General features: G+C 39.6%; 1 protein-coding gene across 1 annotated transcript in view; it reads right to left on the bottom strand.

The window, feature by feature from the left end:
* MAP3K15 (mitogen-activated protein kinase kinase kinase 15) overlaps positions 1-15,256 on the bottom strand; it is a 1,833,462-nt gene that overhangs the window by 140,710 nt on the left and 1,677,496 nt on the right. The window lies entirely within an intron of this gene.

The raw sequence follows: 15,256 nt of genomic DNA, 5'->3' as shown, positions 1-15,256 counted from the left end.
GGGAGGCTTAGACCTTCTTAGGGATTTTGATAAGTCATCTTCATAATACATGAAAAGCTTGCTTTAGATTTGTTCCACTGGGACTTCTTTTAGGAAAAAAGGGTACTGTCATTAGACAGAAGGTTAACAAACAATACTTTACATGATCACTGTGTTTTGTCAATGTACATACATCATGTAAAGCCTAAATAAAGCATTGATCTGTTATTATACACCATTCCCTCAGAGTTTAGGAAGAATGAACTAATAACACCTAAGAAAAGATAGTTCAAGTGTGTTTAACTTGGCTGATGCCAACACCACTGCATGCATCAAAACTGGTCTGGTGTGCTGTAATTCAAGTATATGAAGCCTAGGATATGTATTTGGTCACAGGGTCACAGCATCAGTGAGGCAAGCAAAATTATGGGAGGTGGTTCACACTGAGATGTCAACAAGCAGAGTAAAGGCAAGAGTGTGTAGAAGGGAACTGCACTAACCACCAAGGTATAAACAGCTTATTTTCCAAAACAGTGAGCTCTGTTGCATGTGCCGTTATGTTTAAATGTTGGAAATATGGTCTGCAGGACAAAGGCACAGGCAAACTTTTTGCCAGATACATATTCCATCTTGAGTTGTACCCCATTAATCATAAGGGTTTCAACATTTTTTTCTGATTTCCGGAATGTTTTTCTGTTTCTGTCTTACAGCCTCCTATGAAAGTGAGTCACCATCCACCCAGTTGTAGACTCTGGTAATCAAAACACAAATAAGTAAACAAACAAATAAATAAATAAAGTGCTTAAAATCTAAAAAGGTGCACAGTTAAACTGTAATATAGCAGTGACTAAAGCATATAGTTGTTCAACTGAGAAGACAGTATGGGAGTATTGCATATTACTCAGAATGGTTTCGGCCATACAGTATGAGGGCCAGGTATTAATATACTGTATGAGGGCCAAGCATTGCTACATATCATATGCATATTCCACAGAATGCTAAAAGCTATACAGTATGGGGTCCAAGGATTGCTACATATCACATGCATATTACACAGAATGCTGCAAAATAATAGTATGGGGCCCCAGGAATGCTACATATTATATGTATATTACACAGAATGCTGCAAAATAATAGTATGGGGCCCCAAAATTGCTACATATTATATGTAAATTACACAGAATGCTACAAACTATACAGTATGGGGTCCCAGGATTGCTACATATCACATGCAAATTACACAGAATGCTGCAAAATAATAGTATGGGGCCCCAGGACTGCTACATATTATATGTATATTACACAGAATGCTACAGGCTATACAGTATGGCACCCCAGGATTGCTACATATTATATGTATGTTACACTTAATTTTACAAACTATACACAGTATGGGGTCCCAGGATTGCTACATATCACATGCATATTACACAGAATGCTGGAAAATAATAGTATGGGGCCCTAGGACTGCTATATATTATATGTATGTTACACAGAATGTTACAAACTATACACTATGGGGTCCCAGGATTGCTACATATCACATGCATATTACACAGAATGCTGCAAAATAATAGTATGGGGCCCCAAGACTGTTACATGTTATATGTATATTACACAGAATGCAAACTATACAGTATGGGGTCCCAGGATTGCTACATATCACATGCATATTACACACAATGCTGCAAATTAATAGTATTGCACCCCAGGACTGCTACATACTATATGTATATTGCACAGAATGCTACAAGCTATACAGTATGGGGCCCCAGGACTGCTACATATTATATGTATATTACACAGAATGTTACAAACTATACAGTATGGGGTCTCTGGATTGCTACATATCACATGTATATTACACATAATGCTGCAAAATAATAGTATGGGGCCCCAGGACTGCTACATATATGCATATTACACAGAATGCTACAAACTATACAGTATGGAGCCCCAGGACTGCTACATATTATATGTATATTACACAGAATGCTACAAACTATACAGTATGGGGTCCCAGGATTGCTACATATCACATGCATATTACACAGAATGCTGCAAAATAATAGTATGGGGCCCCAGGACTGCTACATATTATATGTATATTACACCAAATATTACAAATTATACCGTATGGGGTCCCAGGATTGTTACATATCACATGCATATTACACAGAATTCTGCAAAAATAATAGTACGGGGCCCCAGGACTGCTACATATTATATGTATATTACACAGAATGCAAACTATACAGTATGTGGTCCCAGGATTTCTACATATCACATGCATATTATGCAGAATGCTGCAAAATAATAGTATGGGGCCCCAGGACTGCTACATATTATATGTATATTACACAGAATGTTACAAACTATGCAGTATGGGGTCCCATGATTGCTACATATCACATGGAATTGCACAGAATGCTGCAAAATAATAGTATGGGGCCCCAGGACTGCTACATATTATATGTATATTACACAGAATGTTACAAACTATACAGTATGGGGTCCAGGATTGTTAGATATCACATGCATATTACACAGAATGCTACAAAATAACAGTATGGAGTCCAAGCATTCCTACATATTATATGTATATTACACAGAATACTACAAGCTAGTGCAGACTGAGTGCACAACGGCCATGCATTTTCTCAAAGTGGTCCTGCCCTAATGTAGACTGACTATACTATGGCCATGCACTTTGTGACTATGGTCCTGACCTAGTGCAGACTGAGTGTACAATGGCCATGCCTTTTCTCACTGTGGTCCTGCCCTAGTGCAGACTGAGTACCCAACAGCAATGGTAAACCATGGTAATGGCAGTGATGCTCTCACTAGTAGACATCCAGTTTGTAAGGATGCAGTAATGTGCTTCTGAATTTTTAAACATCATCACTGTGCAGCAAGAATCAGCAAGGGGAAATGTAGAAGGAAAAAAAACACTCATGACTCTGGGTCATGAGTGACCATCCCTCTTCTCCCTGGTTCTTTTTCATGATACATGTGGAAGACAGTTTAGCACAGTCTGGGACACTCACTGGTAACTATGATGATTGCTATTGGAACTCTTATGGCAAGGCACAGTCCTACAAAGCTGACATGATAGTGGGTAATAATGGAGTTGTGCAGATAATTAGATACAAAAAGCAAAGAATGTTACTTACCAACGGTACATGTCATGTGACTTGAGACCTCTAAACAATAACAATCTGTTATAAGATGCAAAAATTTCATTATATGCACTGTTATAGTGGAATAAACACAGAAAAATGGAACGGTAAAATCCTTACAGTTCACCAGGATAGTAACTACAGTACATAATTATACTGAAATGATGTGTCTGAAACTAGTTGTATCAATTGATTGACTTGTACTACAAGAGCTCAAACACCATTAGCTCTCAACACACTTCCGTGCAGCCACTCGCTCATGTTGGCAAGTGTCCTAATTGCCAATATTCCACTTTCCATACACTACCACTAAGCTAACGATCCCTCCCAGAACTCTGTACCCTAAAATAACTCCTCTCCCTAACCCGAACACTGAGTCAACTCTTGATCATTCCCAAACCTAACATTCCCCATCCTGGGGGTATAGTAGCTGACTCCAAGTAAACCAGAAAATGATTAGCATCTTTAAGTTGTGCTTGAACAAAACCAAGTAATGGCTTCAAAACATGCTTCAAATATGCAGAGATGAGTTCAGTTACATAATCCTTTTCTGATACAGTTGGGTAGCTTAGGAGATTATGTCTGGACTAATGTACTTTGGGCAAGATGTAAAGCTTTTGTGGTCTGGAGTTCTCCACCACTAGTTTATTCATAAGTGTCTGTGTAATGTCCCCAACAAGTACCTGTTCAGGCATAAATTATTAATTTTAAATAAAACAGCCATCATAGGATCAAAAGGCCTTTTCATATAGCTAAATGTGTCATGCAATTATCTATGTAATTCTTTTTTATACTCCTCAAAGTTCATAACCACTATTGCACCTCTCTTGTCAACAGATGATATGTGTTTGCGCATGTGTGTGCACATGTCTGTGTGATATGATCGAATGACTGTTTCAATGAAAGTGTGCCGGGGTTGGTAAAGTCATCACGTGTGAATTGATGATTTCTTTGTTGTTAAATGAGTGATTTTGCTAAAGTGAAGAGCAAGTTTTTGCAAGTAAGCAGTTAAGGGAAGTTTCTTTTTTAATGCTGAAACATTTGTATATACCAAAGGTAATGTTAGGGCTAGGTAAAGGGATAGATTTAGTGTTATGGGTGTGTTGGCATATGTAGTGTGTGTCTGTGTCTGTCTTGTGTCATGATAGTTTTATGGAAAGGGTTTTTCTGAGGTAAGGTAAGCCTGTACTTCCCAGCGCTTGCTAAGCAGCCTGATGCGGTCTATCTCTTGACCCCTGCCTTCCCACTAAGCTGTAATTTACATATCTAACCACTAGGCGGCACTGCTCGCCTTCTAAAGTTTAAAGTCTAGTTATTCTACCTTCCTCTTTTCTCTCCCATAGCCATCCCCAACCTTTTAGTATTACTCCCCACTGGTCTGCTCTGTCCTGTGCTTAGTCCTGATCTCCACTCACGCTCCCAAGCCTGGTCTTACCTTGTTGCTCCACCTTCCTCCAGACTCCCACTCTTCTGCTTTACCTGGCTGATTGGTTTCAGCCAGCCCCTTCTCTACAGCTGTACCCACTCCATTTGCCCTGCGGGCTCACTCCGCGCCCCTACATGCCCCCCAAATTCCACCCGCCCCCACTACTTTTACATTTATACTTAACCAATCCCCTCCCCCTTCTCACTCACCAATCATCCCCTACTATCATAACTCAACCAACCAATCTCCTCCACCCTCTGCCCCTCCCTCGAACTCCAACTACCAATCTCAACCTCTCCAACACTATTCAAAGTCCACATACACTCACTGTCCACCACATCTGATACTCTCCTATCTGCCCCACTCATTCCTCCCTCTAATTCCCATCCACACCACAACCATGACTTGTCTTATAACTCAAACAGTTCAAACCTCATTTATCTGCTTTCTATTCTTACTCCCTTTATATTATGCTACCTCCTATCATTCTAACCTACTCCACTCCTCCTTCCTATCCAACGCCTACACTCCCACCCCTCATCCTCATCCCACTATAAAACATTTTCACAACATATCCGCCTCCCTAGTCCAACTCAACCTCCTCCACTACTTCAAATTAAAGCTTGTCCCCCTCCAACTTACATACCACAAACATAAACTAATTCCCTACCATCCACAACTATTAAAAACCAGCTCAAAAATGTCACTACCCTTCCACAACTTCCTCTACTTAGCAGGGGACATACATCCAAACCCTGGACCAAATTCTTTCTCTTCTCCAAACCCCACTGTTACAAGCAATAAAACTAGCCACAAACACCTCAAATTCTTCACCCTGAATGCCCAAAGCCTAAAGAACAAAGTAACCCAATTTCATGCCTGGCTCAACCATAACCTACCTGATATTGTAGCCATCTCAGAAACTTGGTTAAAACCCCATATCTGTGATTCTGAAATCCTACCACTCGGGTTCCAAGCCCTGAGACAAGACCGGTTAAAAAGAAAAGGGGGAGGGGTAGCCTTAATATACTCTAACTTGCTGTCCATGTCTCCCTACCCTAATCCTATCCCTCAATTCAACAATGCTGAACTAGTCAGAGGCCTTCTAAAACTAAATAACCATAAAAACATATGTATAATTGCCCTCTACATCCCCCCAGGTAATAACATCTCCAATCTTGAAGAAATCTTCCACTGGACCTCTACCAATATTACACTTGAAACCTTCATACTTGGAGATGTAAACATTGACTGGAATAAAAGAACAACCCAAATCCCACTATATCTATCAATCTATTCAACTTTACCCAACTAACTAACTCTGTCACCAGACCCAACAAACTAACTCTCCAGGTACAACTCTAGACTGGATCCTAGTATCCGATCCCAACAAAGTCATAGACTCTGGCATTACTCCTGACCCTATAGGTGACCTCTTGCCATCTTTCATCCACAGAGCTACTCACTCTTCTCACCTACACCAATACACCCACACCCGTAACCTCACAAATTTCAACCCCATAACCTTTTTGGACGCCCTAAAACAAACAAACTGGATCCCCCTAAAAACGTTACCACTAGACAATGCCGTAGAATTCTTCAATGCTACCTTCTTAAGCATCCTCAACTCCCTAGCTCCTCCAAGAACAAGGAGGGCAAAAACTAAGTACACCCCTTGGCTAACCAAAGACACCGAAAAACAAATCTTGGAAAACCTACCACCAAAATAAGCAGCCAGAAACTCTCCTTATATATAAACGACTTCGTAACCTTGTTAAAAAACATATCATTAGAGATAAAAAGTCCTACTATTTTAAACTCCAGTCCAACCAATCTAACAACCCCAAACATTTCTGGAACTCAATTAATTCTCTTCTCAAACCAGGTACCAAAAATAAACCCTGCCCCGACTCAAACAAATCTGACTCTGAAATAGCCTCCCTATTCAATTCCTTCTTTACCAACTCCATTGCACCTGACCAAGACCTTCCCTAACAACAACCCACCCTTCCAACCCATCCAATCTTCCACACCCCCTACACAACCCTCTGCTTCTAATCCCCCACCTATATTTGAACTTACACCCATCTCTACCTCCCTCATAAAAAGACTACTCTCTAAATTATAACCTTGCACCAATGCCCCTGACAATATTCCATCTTCATTCCTAAAACAAGCCGCAGATAGTATTGCTCTTCCCATCAGCATCTTAATCAACAGATCCATACAGGAATGTTATGTGCCCAAACTATGGCGTGCTGCCTTTATCCTACCTCTCCATAAGGGAAGCAAAAACAATAGCATATCTAATTTCCATCCTATAGCTATCCTCTCCCCTATCTCTAAAATCCTAGAGAGATGTATACACCTACAGCTTATGCCATACCTAGCCTTACATCAACTAATTACTCCAACCCAACATGGATTCCAACCTGGCCATAGTACTACCACTGCCCTGCTCTCATTCTTAGACACAGTAAATCTAGCCCGTGACTCTGGTAACATTGTCTCTACAGTTTAGTAGACCTGTCCAAAGCATTAAATACCATTTCCCACACCCACCTCTTAAACCACCTCTCTAGCCTCCATCTCTCCAAAAATTCTTTATCTTGATTCTCAAGCTACCTCTCTGGTAGGTCTCAAGACGTGAAATGGGGGAAGAGCACCTCCTCCTTCCTTCCAACCCCCACTGGGGTACCTCAGGGATCTATACTTGGCCCAATACTGTTCAACATCTTCATTAATGACTTCCATAAAGCCATACCCAATACCAAAATTGTACAATATGTAGACGATTCAACTTTAATCTGCTGTGCCCCCACCCTCCCTCAGCTACAAATAATAACCCAAACTGCCTTCTCTTCCATGGAACAATGGATGCTCCAAAATCACCTCTCACTAAATGCCAACAAATCCTAAATTATGCTATTCTCTCCATCAAAAGCCTCCCCTCTTGATAAACATTCTTTCCAGAAAGTAAGCCACAACAACACTGCCTTAGAGGTCTCTCCCTTCGCTAAACTTCTTGGGGTAACTATTGATGAACACCTAAAATTCAACACCCACATCCTGCAAAACATTAAGAAAACTCATATTAAACTTGGTATGCTATACAGAAACATCCACTTCCTTTCCCCTCCCACCAGACAAACCCTTGTCACTACCTATCTACTTCCCTCACTTTTATATGGTGCTCCTCTCCTATCTAACCTATCTGCATCTCTCTCATCCAAACTGGAAATTTCTAAATTTGCCACCAAAGCCAAATTCTCCTCCCATCACTGTACTGCCCTTCATTTGTTAAACTGGCTTGAACTCCCCAACCATCTAGATTATCTCCAAATTACTACAGCCCATAAACTAATTTTTCAACCTACTAAGTGCCCAGCCCTATCCAATATCCTCCAACCATACTCCCCTCCAAGATCTCTAAGATCATCCCACCAAAACCTAATCACTATCCGTAAACCCAATCGTCCTGTTGGGCAGTATCTGCTATCATTTTCTTTAGCTAAAAAATGGAATTCCTTGTCATCCTCCCTAAGGACTTGTGAAAGCTATGACACCTTTAAAACTCTTCTACACACATACCTTTCTTCCAAATGGATATGCAACTGCTCTCTCCCCACATAGCCTTATGCCTCTCTCTCCCCATAAACTTTTCCCTACCTCTGAGCCTATACCTAACCTGACATAACAGTAAAAGTAATCTGCTGTGCAACCTACCTCTGAGCCTAAACTTAACCTGACACAAAAGTAAAAATAATCACCTATACAACCCTCTTTAACCTCTACCACCTCTGCTCTCTTTCACTTCTCTTCCCCCTCTTTCCCAGTTGCCTTTTCCTTCCTACACTTCAAATACCTTCTAACCTGGGAACATACTCCTGTTCCTCAGCTGTGAACTTCTAACCTTCTAACTTCTTTAGCTAAAAATATAATCTGCAACAAATTATTCCTGTTTGTTACCTTAAAATTAAATTCTCCACCCTCAACTTCTTCTCAATAAATTCCCTGTTCCTACTCTATATCTTACCTACATAAATACTTGACACCATGAAACCATACAACTTATGTTGTTCTCTGATTCTTAATCATTTTTGATTTGTGTTTCTCTTTACTTTGACTGTAACTGTGAACACACAGTGTAACACAATTTTAATTGCACTCCCTCATTTAATTTGGATTTTTATGTGAACAACTCTGTATAGCTGCATATATATTTTTACCTCATTTAATTTTGATTTTTATGTGAATAACTGTGTATAATCACTATGTAATGCGGAGCTTTTCTCCCCGGGCTTCCGCTGAAAATGGGCTCTCTGAGCCCAGTGGACCTCCCCGGTCATCAAGCTGAAATAAATAAATAAATAAATAGGTGCAAGGTTAGGACTGGGGTAGGTTTATGGTTAACGTTTGGGTTAGCAGTTATTTATAAGGCAGTTTATAGACCACCACAGCTCCCATCCCTAACACTGCACTTTACCTTAGAAAAAACTCTTCCATAATACTATCAATATTCAGAAAAATATGTTCTGAATGTGAAGTATATTTTTTGTAAGACTGCAAAGGGAAAGTGTTTTAGTATTATTTTTCTGTCTTCGGTAGGTTTAGTTTTTGCAGCTGTACTTTTTTGATATGCCAGCACCATTGCATTGGTCAGGAGTGATTCAGTATATTTTTGCATATCAGTCCATTGCCATAAATCCATATAATATGTATGTTTTTTATATACATATATTTATGTTTGCAGTACATAACAGTGAATGCTCAAAAGACTGCATGTTCTTTTTTCCTGATTTCCTGGTTGCTGGACAGCTCTGCATGCAAGATCATAGTATACGGAGATCTGTACGTTTGCCCTTTCCCTGCTGTTGTGCGTCCTCGGAATTGTTATATATAACTAGCAGTGGATATGGGGAGAATGAAGGGGGGCTTTCCCCTTCATAAAATAATATTTTTTTTTCTATTATTTTTTATTTCACTCTAAAAAGATTGATTTTTTTTTTTGTTTTGCTCTTGACCATTCATTTTTTGATGATACAGTCATATATATGCATGTACATAAGGTGAAAATATTGACTGACATAGGGTTATGGGTGTATGCTTGACTATTTACTGAACATAACCATACTACAAAACTACATATTTCCAGAGGGAAACCACTTCTTTACCCAGCTATCCAGCAGAATCGTGGTCTTGGCAACAGCAGAACTAACTGAAAACCTAAGACTGGATAGGGGAAACAGCTGGAGCCAAGTTCAAGAATTTTTGGACCCTTAAATTGTGTAGCTGGCTAAATTTACAGCACTCAGGGTCTCCAACAGTGAATTTTTAAAAAAACTGTAATCCAATGTTAATATTCCTGGTAAGGTTCCGATAAAAATCTATAAAACTTAATAAACTGTTACAAGTCAATAGATAAATGAAAAAACAGTCATTAGAAAAATAATATAATTGAAGTTTATTTAGGCATACTTTTAAAATTTTAAAGCAGATGAGCAGTGTGTGAACATACATTCAAAGGTGACTGTTTTATATATATATATATATATATATATATATGTATACACACACACACACACACACACACACACACACACACACACACACACACACACACACACACACACACACTCAAATACAATGTATTCGATGTCAATCTCTAACACGATGTTTGGAAAACATGGTGTGGTTATAAGCAATTCTAGTGGTCCATGGATGGAAGGGACCATTGATACGTCTATTAGTGTGGGTAGTAAGCCAATTAGAACCTAGTTGGAAAGTGATTATCATTGGGCCAAGGAAAACCACTGAAGATAATCTAGTGTCCACCAATCAGCAACTTAGGGGTGAGGGTTTAGCAGGGCCAATGGTGATCTAGGAATAGGAAGGTGGGAGAGAAAAGCAGATGGGGATAGGTAGGAAAAGCTCGGGTTTTGGTTGGATAGGAAAAAAAAAGACTTCTCTATCCAGTAAGGAGATAGAGAATCTCGATGAGTTGGTGAAATGCGTGCGTCAACAAAATGGGGGTATGGGAGTAATCCGGCGAATTAGAAAAGCCTTATGATGTGGAGAAACTGCCAAGATATGACTAGCCAATGGGCTAGGGGAGGAAAGTTGGTGGGAGATAGGGGCATATAAATCAGTATAAGGGAGGGTATGTGGGAGTACTTAAGCCAATCAGGGCAAACTCGTGATGTGGAGAAGAAGAAAGCCCGCCATGGTTTCCAAGCCAATTGGATTAAGGGTGGAAAAACAACAGAACAAAGAACAACTCTAGATTAGACAATGTGGGTGGGGAGGGAGAAGGGGAAGGAAAGTAGCCAAGTCTGCTAATGGAATAGATGATTAGTTATGCTGGCCTAATCTGAGGGGAAGAGCGGGCAATTATGGGGAAAAAGTGACAAAACTGAATGAATAAATAGAACCGTAATCAGTATGTAAATCAGCAGTACAAGCAGAAAAGCATGAAACCTTAAATTAGTAGCAGAAGTAGAAAAACATGAAACCTTAATATAGGGAAAGGTCTGGGCAGGTGGAGAGGGAATATTGTTTCAATATGCATATGTTAAATCAGTACATCTTGAATAAAGTATAATTAAACCAGTAGTAAAAAATAAATAAATAATAAAACCTGAACCCTAAATATATCAGTGTGCACTACAAGTGTATGATTAAACTTGAGTCCACAGAGTAAATCCCTATTAATAAACAGTTTCAGTAATCTTTTGAAATGTGTTCTAGTATTGTCACACAACAAACATTCCTTATCTAAAGCCATAAACCCCTCCATTTGGAAAATATCTCATGTAATACCACTCCATAAAGGAGGCAGCTCCTTCGAAGTGTCCCATAGCTATTCTGTCACCATTAGCTAAAATTATGGAGACGTATGCCCATAAACAACTTATGCATTACCAAAACCAGAATAAGCTGTTGGCCAACTCAGCACAGTTTTAGGCCACATCACAGTACCACCTCAGCCCTCCTATCCTTCTCTAACACCATAAACCATAACCGAAATAATAGCAAGCTTTCCTCAGCCCTCTTTTTAGATCTCTCCAAGGCCTTCGATATGGTCAACCACCAAATACTCCTGCAAACCCTTAAGGCATTCTAACCAAAGAGCTATGCACTTCAATGGTTTAGATCTTACCTGTGTAGTAGACAACAAGCCATGCTATGGCAGGACAAACTATCAACCTGTCTACCCATCACCCTAGGTGTCCCCCAAGGGCTCCATACTAGGACCCCTTCTTTTCTCTCTATTTATTAATGACCTTCCCACTGTCATCTCAAATGCCACCTGTATCCAATATGTGGATGACTCTACCTTGATTTATTCAGCCACCTTCCCAACAAATCTAATGACATTAACCCAGAATACTTTCAATATAGTTGAAAACTGGCTCTTTAACCGTCAGCTGATATTAAACCCTAACAAAACAAAGTTGCTTCTTTTCTCCCCCAATTGTAAGTCTTCCTCACTACTCTTTACCATAAAATCTAATAGTGGTACCATTATCTCCCCAGAAGCAAAACGCAAACTCTTAGGCGTCACAATAGACAAACCCTCAAATTTGATACCCATGCCAATCAAACTATCAAAACCATTAACAAAAAACTTGGCTCCCTCTATAAGATCAAACCTTTCCTTACTCCATTTGCTAGGACTGCTATTGCTTGTTCTCATCTACTCTCCACTCTTCTCTATGCCTCCCCTCTACTCACTAATTTGAACAAATCTGCTCTTAGCAAACTCTCCAGCTGTTATAACCACATTGCGAGATTTGCAACAGGCACTGCCTATAGGACCCACCACTTTGAAAACGTAAATCTTCTCAGGTGGTTAGAATGGCCTAGCCTACTTCAGTACAACCAGCTTATAATTGCCCATAAAGTTCTCAACGACCCTGATAATACACCTGCACTTAAAAATATCATCAACACTTATACCAACCTGAGGTCATGTCGCTCTTCTAATAAACTACTGGCTCAAACGTCCAAAATCAACAACTCTGCTGGGGACTCTCTGTTTGCTAACTCTGTTGGCAAAACATGGAACTCTTTTCTTGCTGATCTTACTCTTGAACCCTCTCTTACTCGGTTCAAAAAAAGCCTCAAGCTATACTTTAAAACTCACTGGCTATGTCCTTGTTCAAAACCCGACTAGATCCTCCTCTATAGTTTGTAATCATGTTACATTGTCTAGTCAATTTGTCAACACTGTTTTAAAAATGTATGATTATATTACCTGCTTGCTCAACTGGAGCCTGTAAACTGTCTGTTAGTTGTAATCATTTTGTGATTTTTACTGTATGTTCTACCTTAGAGCTTTTCTCCCTGGGCCTCCAATGAAAATTGACTTGTATCCAGTTGGACTATCCCGGTCAACAAATGTAAAATAAAATGAAATAATATACTATAACGCTAGAAAGCATTTCAGTTAGTGATGATTGTAAAACAAATTAGTACACGGAGTCAGAAGAATAGTCAAAGAAGAGTTTAAACCCATTGAAAAGGGCGATGTCCCTGAAGACCTGTTTCTTGTATGCTGAAATCTATTTATGAGGCAGAAAGCAAATGTTACAATTGTGGTAGTACTAAATAGAAACAGCCATCACCATAATTTTTCTCAGGTAGTGTCTAGTACATCTCCTTTGGATCAGTGTTTTCACTGGAGCTTTGTCAGATCTGTCAAGAAGTAGGAGGACCACTTCAATCTTTTACCAAACTACTCGGCAAAGAAATGTAAAACAACATGTTGGCAAGTCCTCAGGAAAAAAAATTAGCTTATACACTCAGAAAACACCAAACAAAATTAGAGGGTTGAAACAAAAAGAAATATGAATAAAAGAGATAATGAACATGTAGATAAAAAATGAAATCTAACTAAAAATGAACTTTAAAGTAAATAAATTAATATGACTTCAGATATTACGTTCAGATATTAAAAACATTAATATTCACAGGCAGTGACTGGTGGTGTCCAGAAGTGTATTGCTCATCATGAGAACAGGTTAAAATGTTCAGTAGTAGACACGATGATGTATTTTTCCAAGTTCAACTCCTCCTTTTCAAGCTTGTCATTAAACCTCCCAGGCTGGTCCTTGTTGTCCAACATGTCTATAACATGAAAGTTGAAGAACTCGTGTCATGGGAAGTTCTGCCAATGTTTATGATACCTTTAGAAAGGCAGTTATTGGGCTCTTTGCTGTTGAAGAATCTTTTGGAGTTCAGGCAAAGAAAGCCTGTTTCACCACTCATAAAGCAACAGTAAGAGCAGTTAGGAGGCCCGCAGTCAAATGTGCCATTAGGTCTACCCATGTTAGAATTTATTAATTTTTTTTTTTTTTTTTTTTGTGTGTTCCACATAGTCTCTTATACTTTTACTGCTTCTGATGTTAAAATTGGGGCTCTTTGGATCACTTGTCTGACTGAGGGGTTGCTACATAGGATGATCCAGTTGTCTTTAACAGCCTTAATGATCTCTCTGCAGTTTGTGGAGTAAGAGACTGTCATAGCTAACTCTTTTGTTGGGCTTCTGTGTTTCCCTCATGTCCTTTTATCCTCCCTGTCCAAGAGAAAATGAGGGTTGTTTGATTTAGAGTCCACAATAGGGGCCAATATGTTGCAGATGAACTGAGCACTGTACCCTTGTGCCAAGAAGTCCATTTGCAAGTCAAGGAGATTTTTTGTGGTCAGTTATTTGTTTCCAGACTCTGGCCATCCTGATTCCTTGAGATTTAATAACATTCTTCTTGGTGATGAGGGGGTGCCTACTTTGTCTGTGTAGTAGGAGGTTAACCCAGGCAGGTTTTCTCTAGAGATTGTTTGAGAGCATGGACTTTGTTTTGGAAATGGTTACTTTTAAAAATATTGCTTTTTCCTTGCTGTGAGAGTTGGCACATTTTAGAAAACTGGTTGAATTACCAACATGCTCATAGGAATCCCATAGTTCCATCTCTGAATCATTCCAAACTATAAAGATATCATCCGTGTACCATAGGTATCAGCTCACTAGTTTGAAGTGAGGGGGATCGTAGACGTGCTGCTTCTCCCACTTGCCAAGAGCAGAATTTTCCAAGCTCAGGGCCACGGCAGCACCCATGGCAATGCCCCTTTTCTGTCAAAAGTATTTACCATTGAATCTAAAATAATTGTTTTCAAGTACAATTTTTAGGAGTTTACTGATGGTTTCAGTGGAAAAGGTGGTTCCTGTTGAGTTTTCTTGGAGTGACTCACACACGGCCTTGATGCAATAGTCATGTGGCAGGACCCATTTATAATGCTTCAACATCAATAGTAACCAGAAAAGAGTCATTGGTGATTGGAATGTTCTTAATTTTCCTTAAGAAGTCACCAGTGTCAAGCACAAATGAGATGTTGCGCTCTCCTAGTGCTCCCTGCTAGTGGTCGGATCTGCACTTCCAGACAGATTGATAGTGGTTCCATAATGCTTCCCTTGCTTGCAATTACTGGTTTATATGGGGGCCATGGACATTCTTGTGCGGTTTAGGGATCCTGTAGAAATTGGGGATTTTAGGGTGGGTAATCATGATGAAATCAATTGCTCTACTACTAATCAGATCCTCATCGCACATGTCATGAAATTCGAGTATTAAGTTCTCATAAGCTGCCTTAACTTTCTAAAGGTCACAGAACTCAT

This window comes from Protopterus annectens, chromosome 5.part0 (assembly GCF_019279795.1).
Source record: "Protopterus annectens isolate FY-2018-M chromosome 5.part0, PAN1.0, whole genome shotgun sequence".
Classification (NCBI taxonomy): domain Eukaryota; kingdom Metazoa; phylum Chordata; order Ceratodontiformes; family Protopteridae; genus Protopterus; species Protopterus annectens.
Note: the sequence above shows the minus strand (reverse complement) of the source record. Positions and strands in the feature narration are given on the sequence as shown.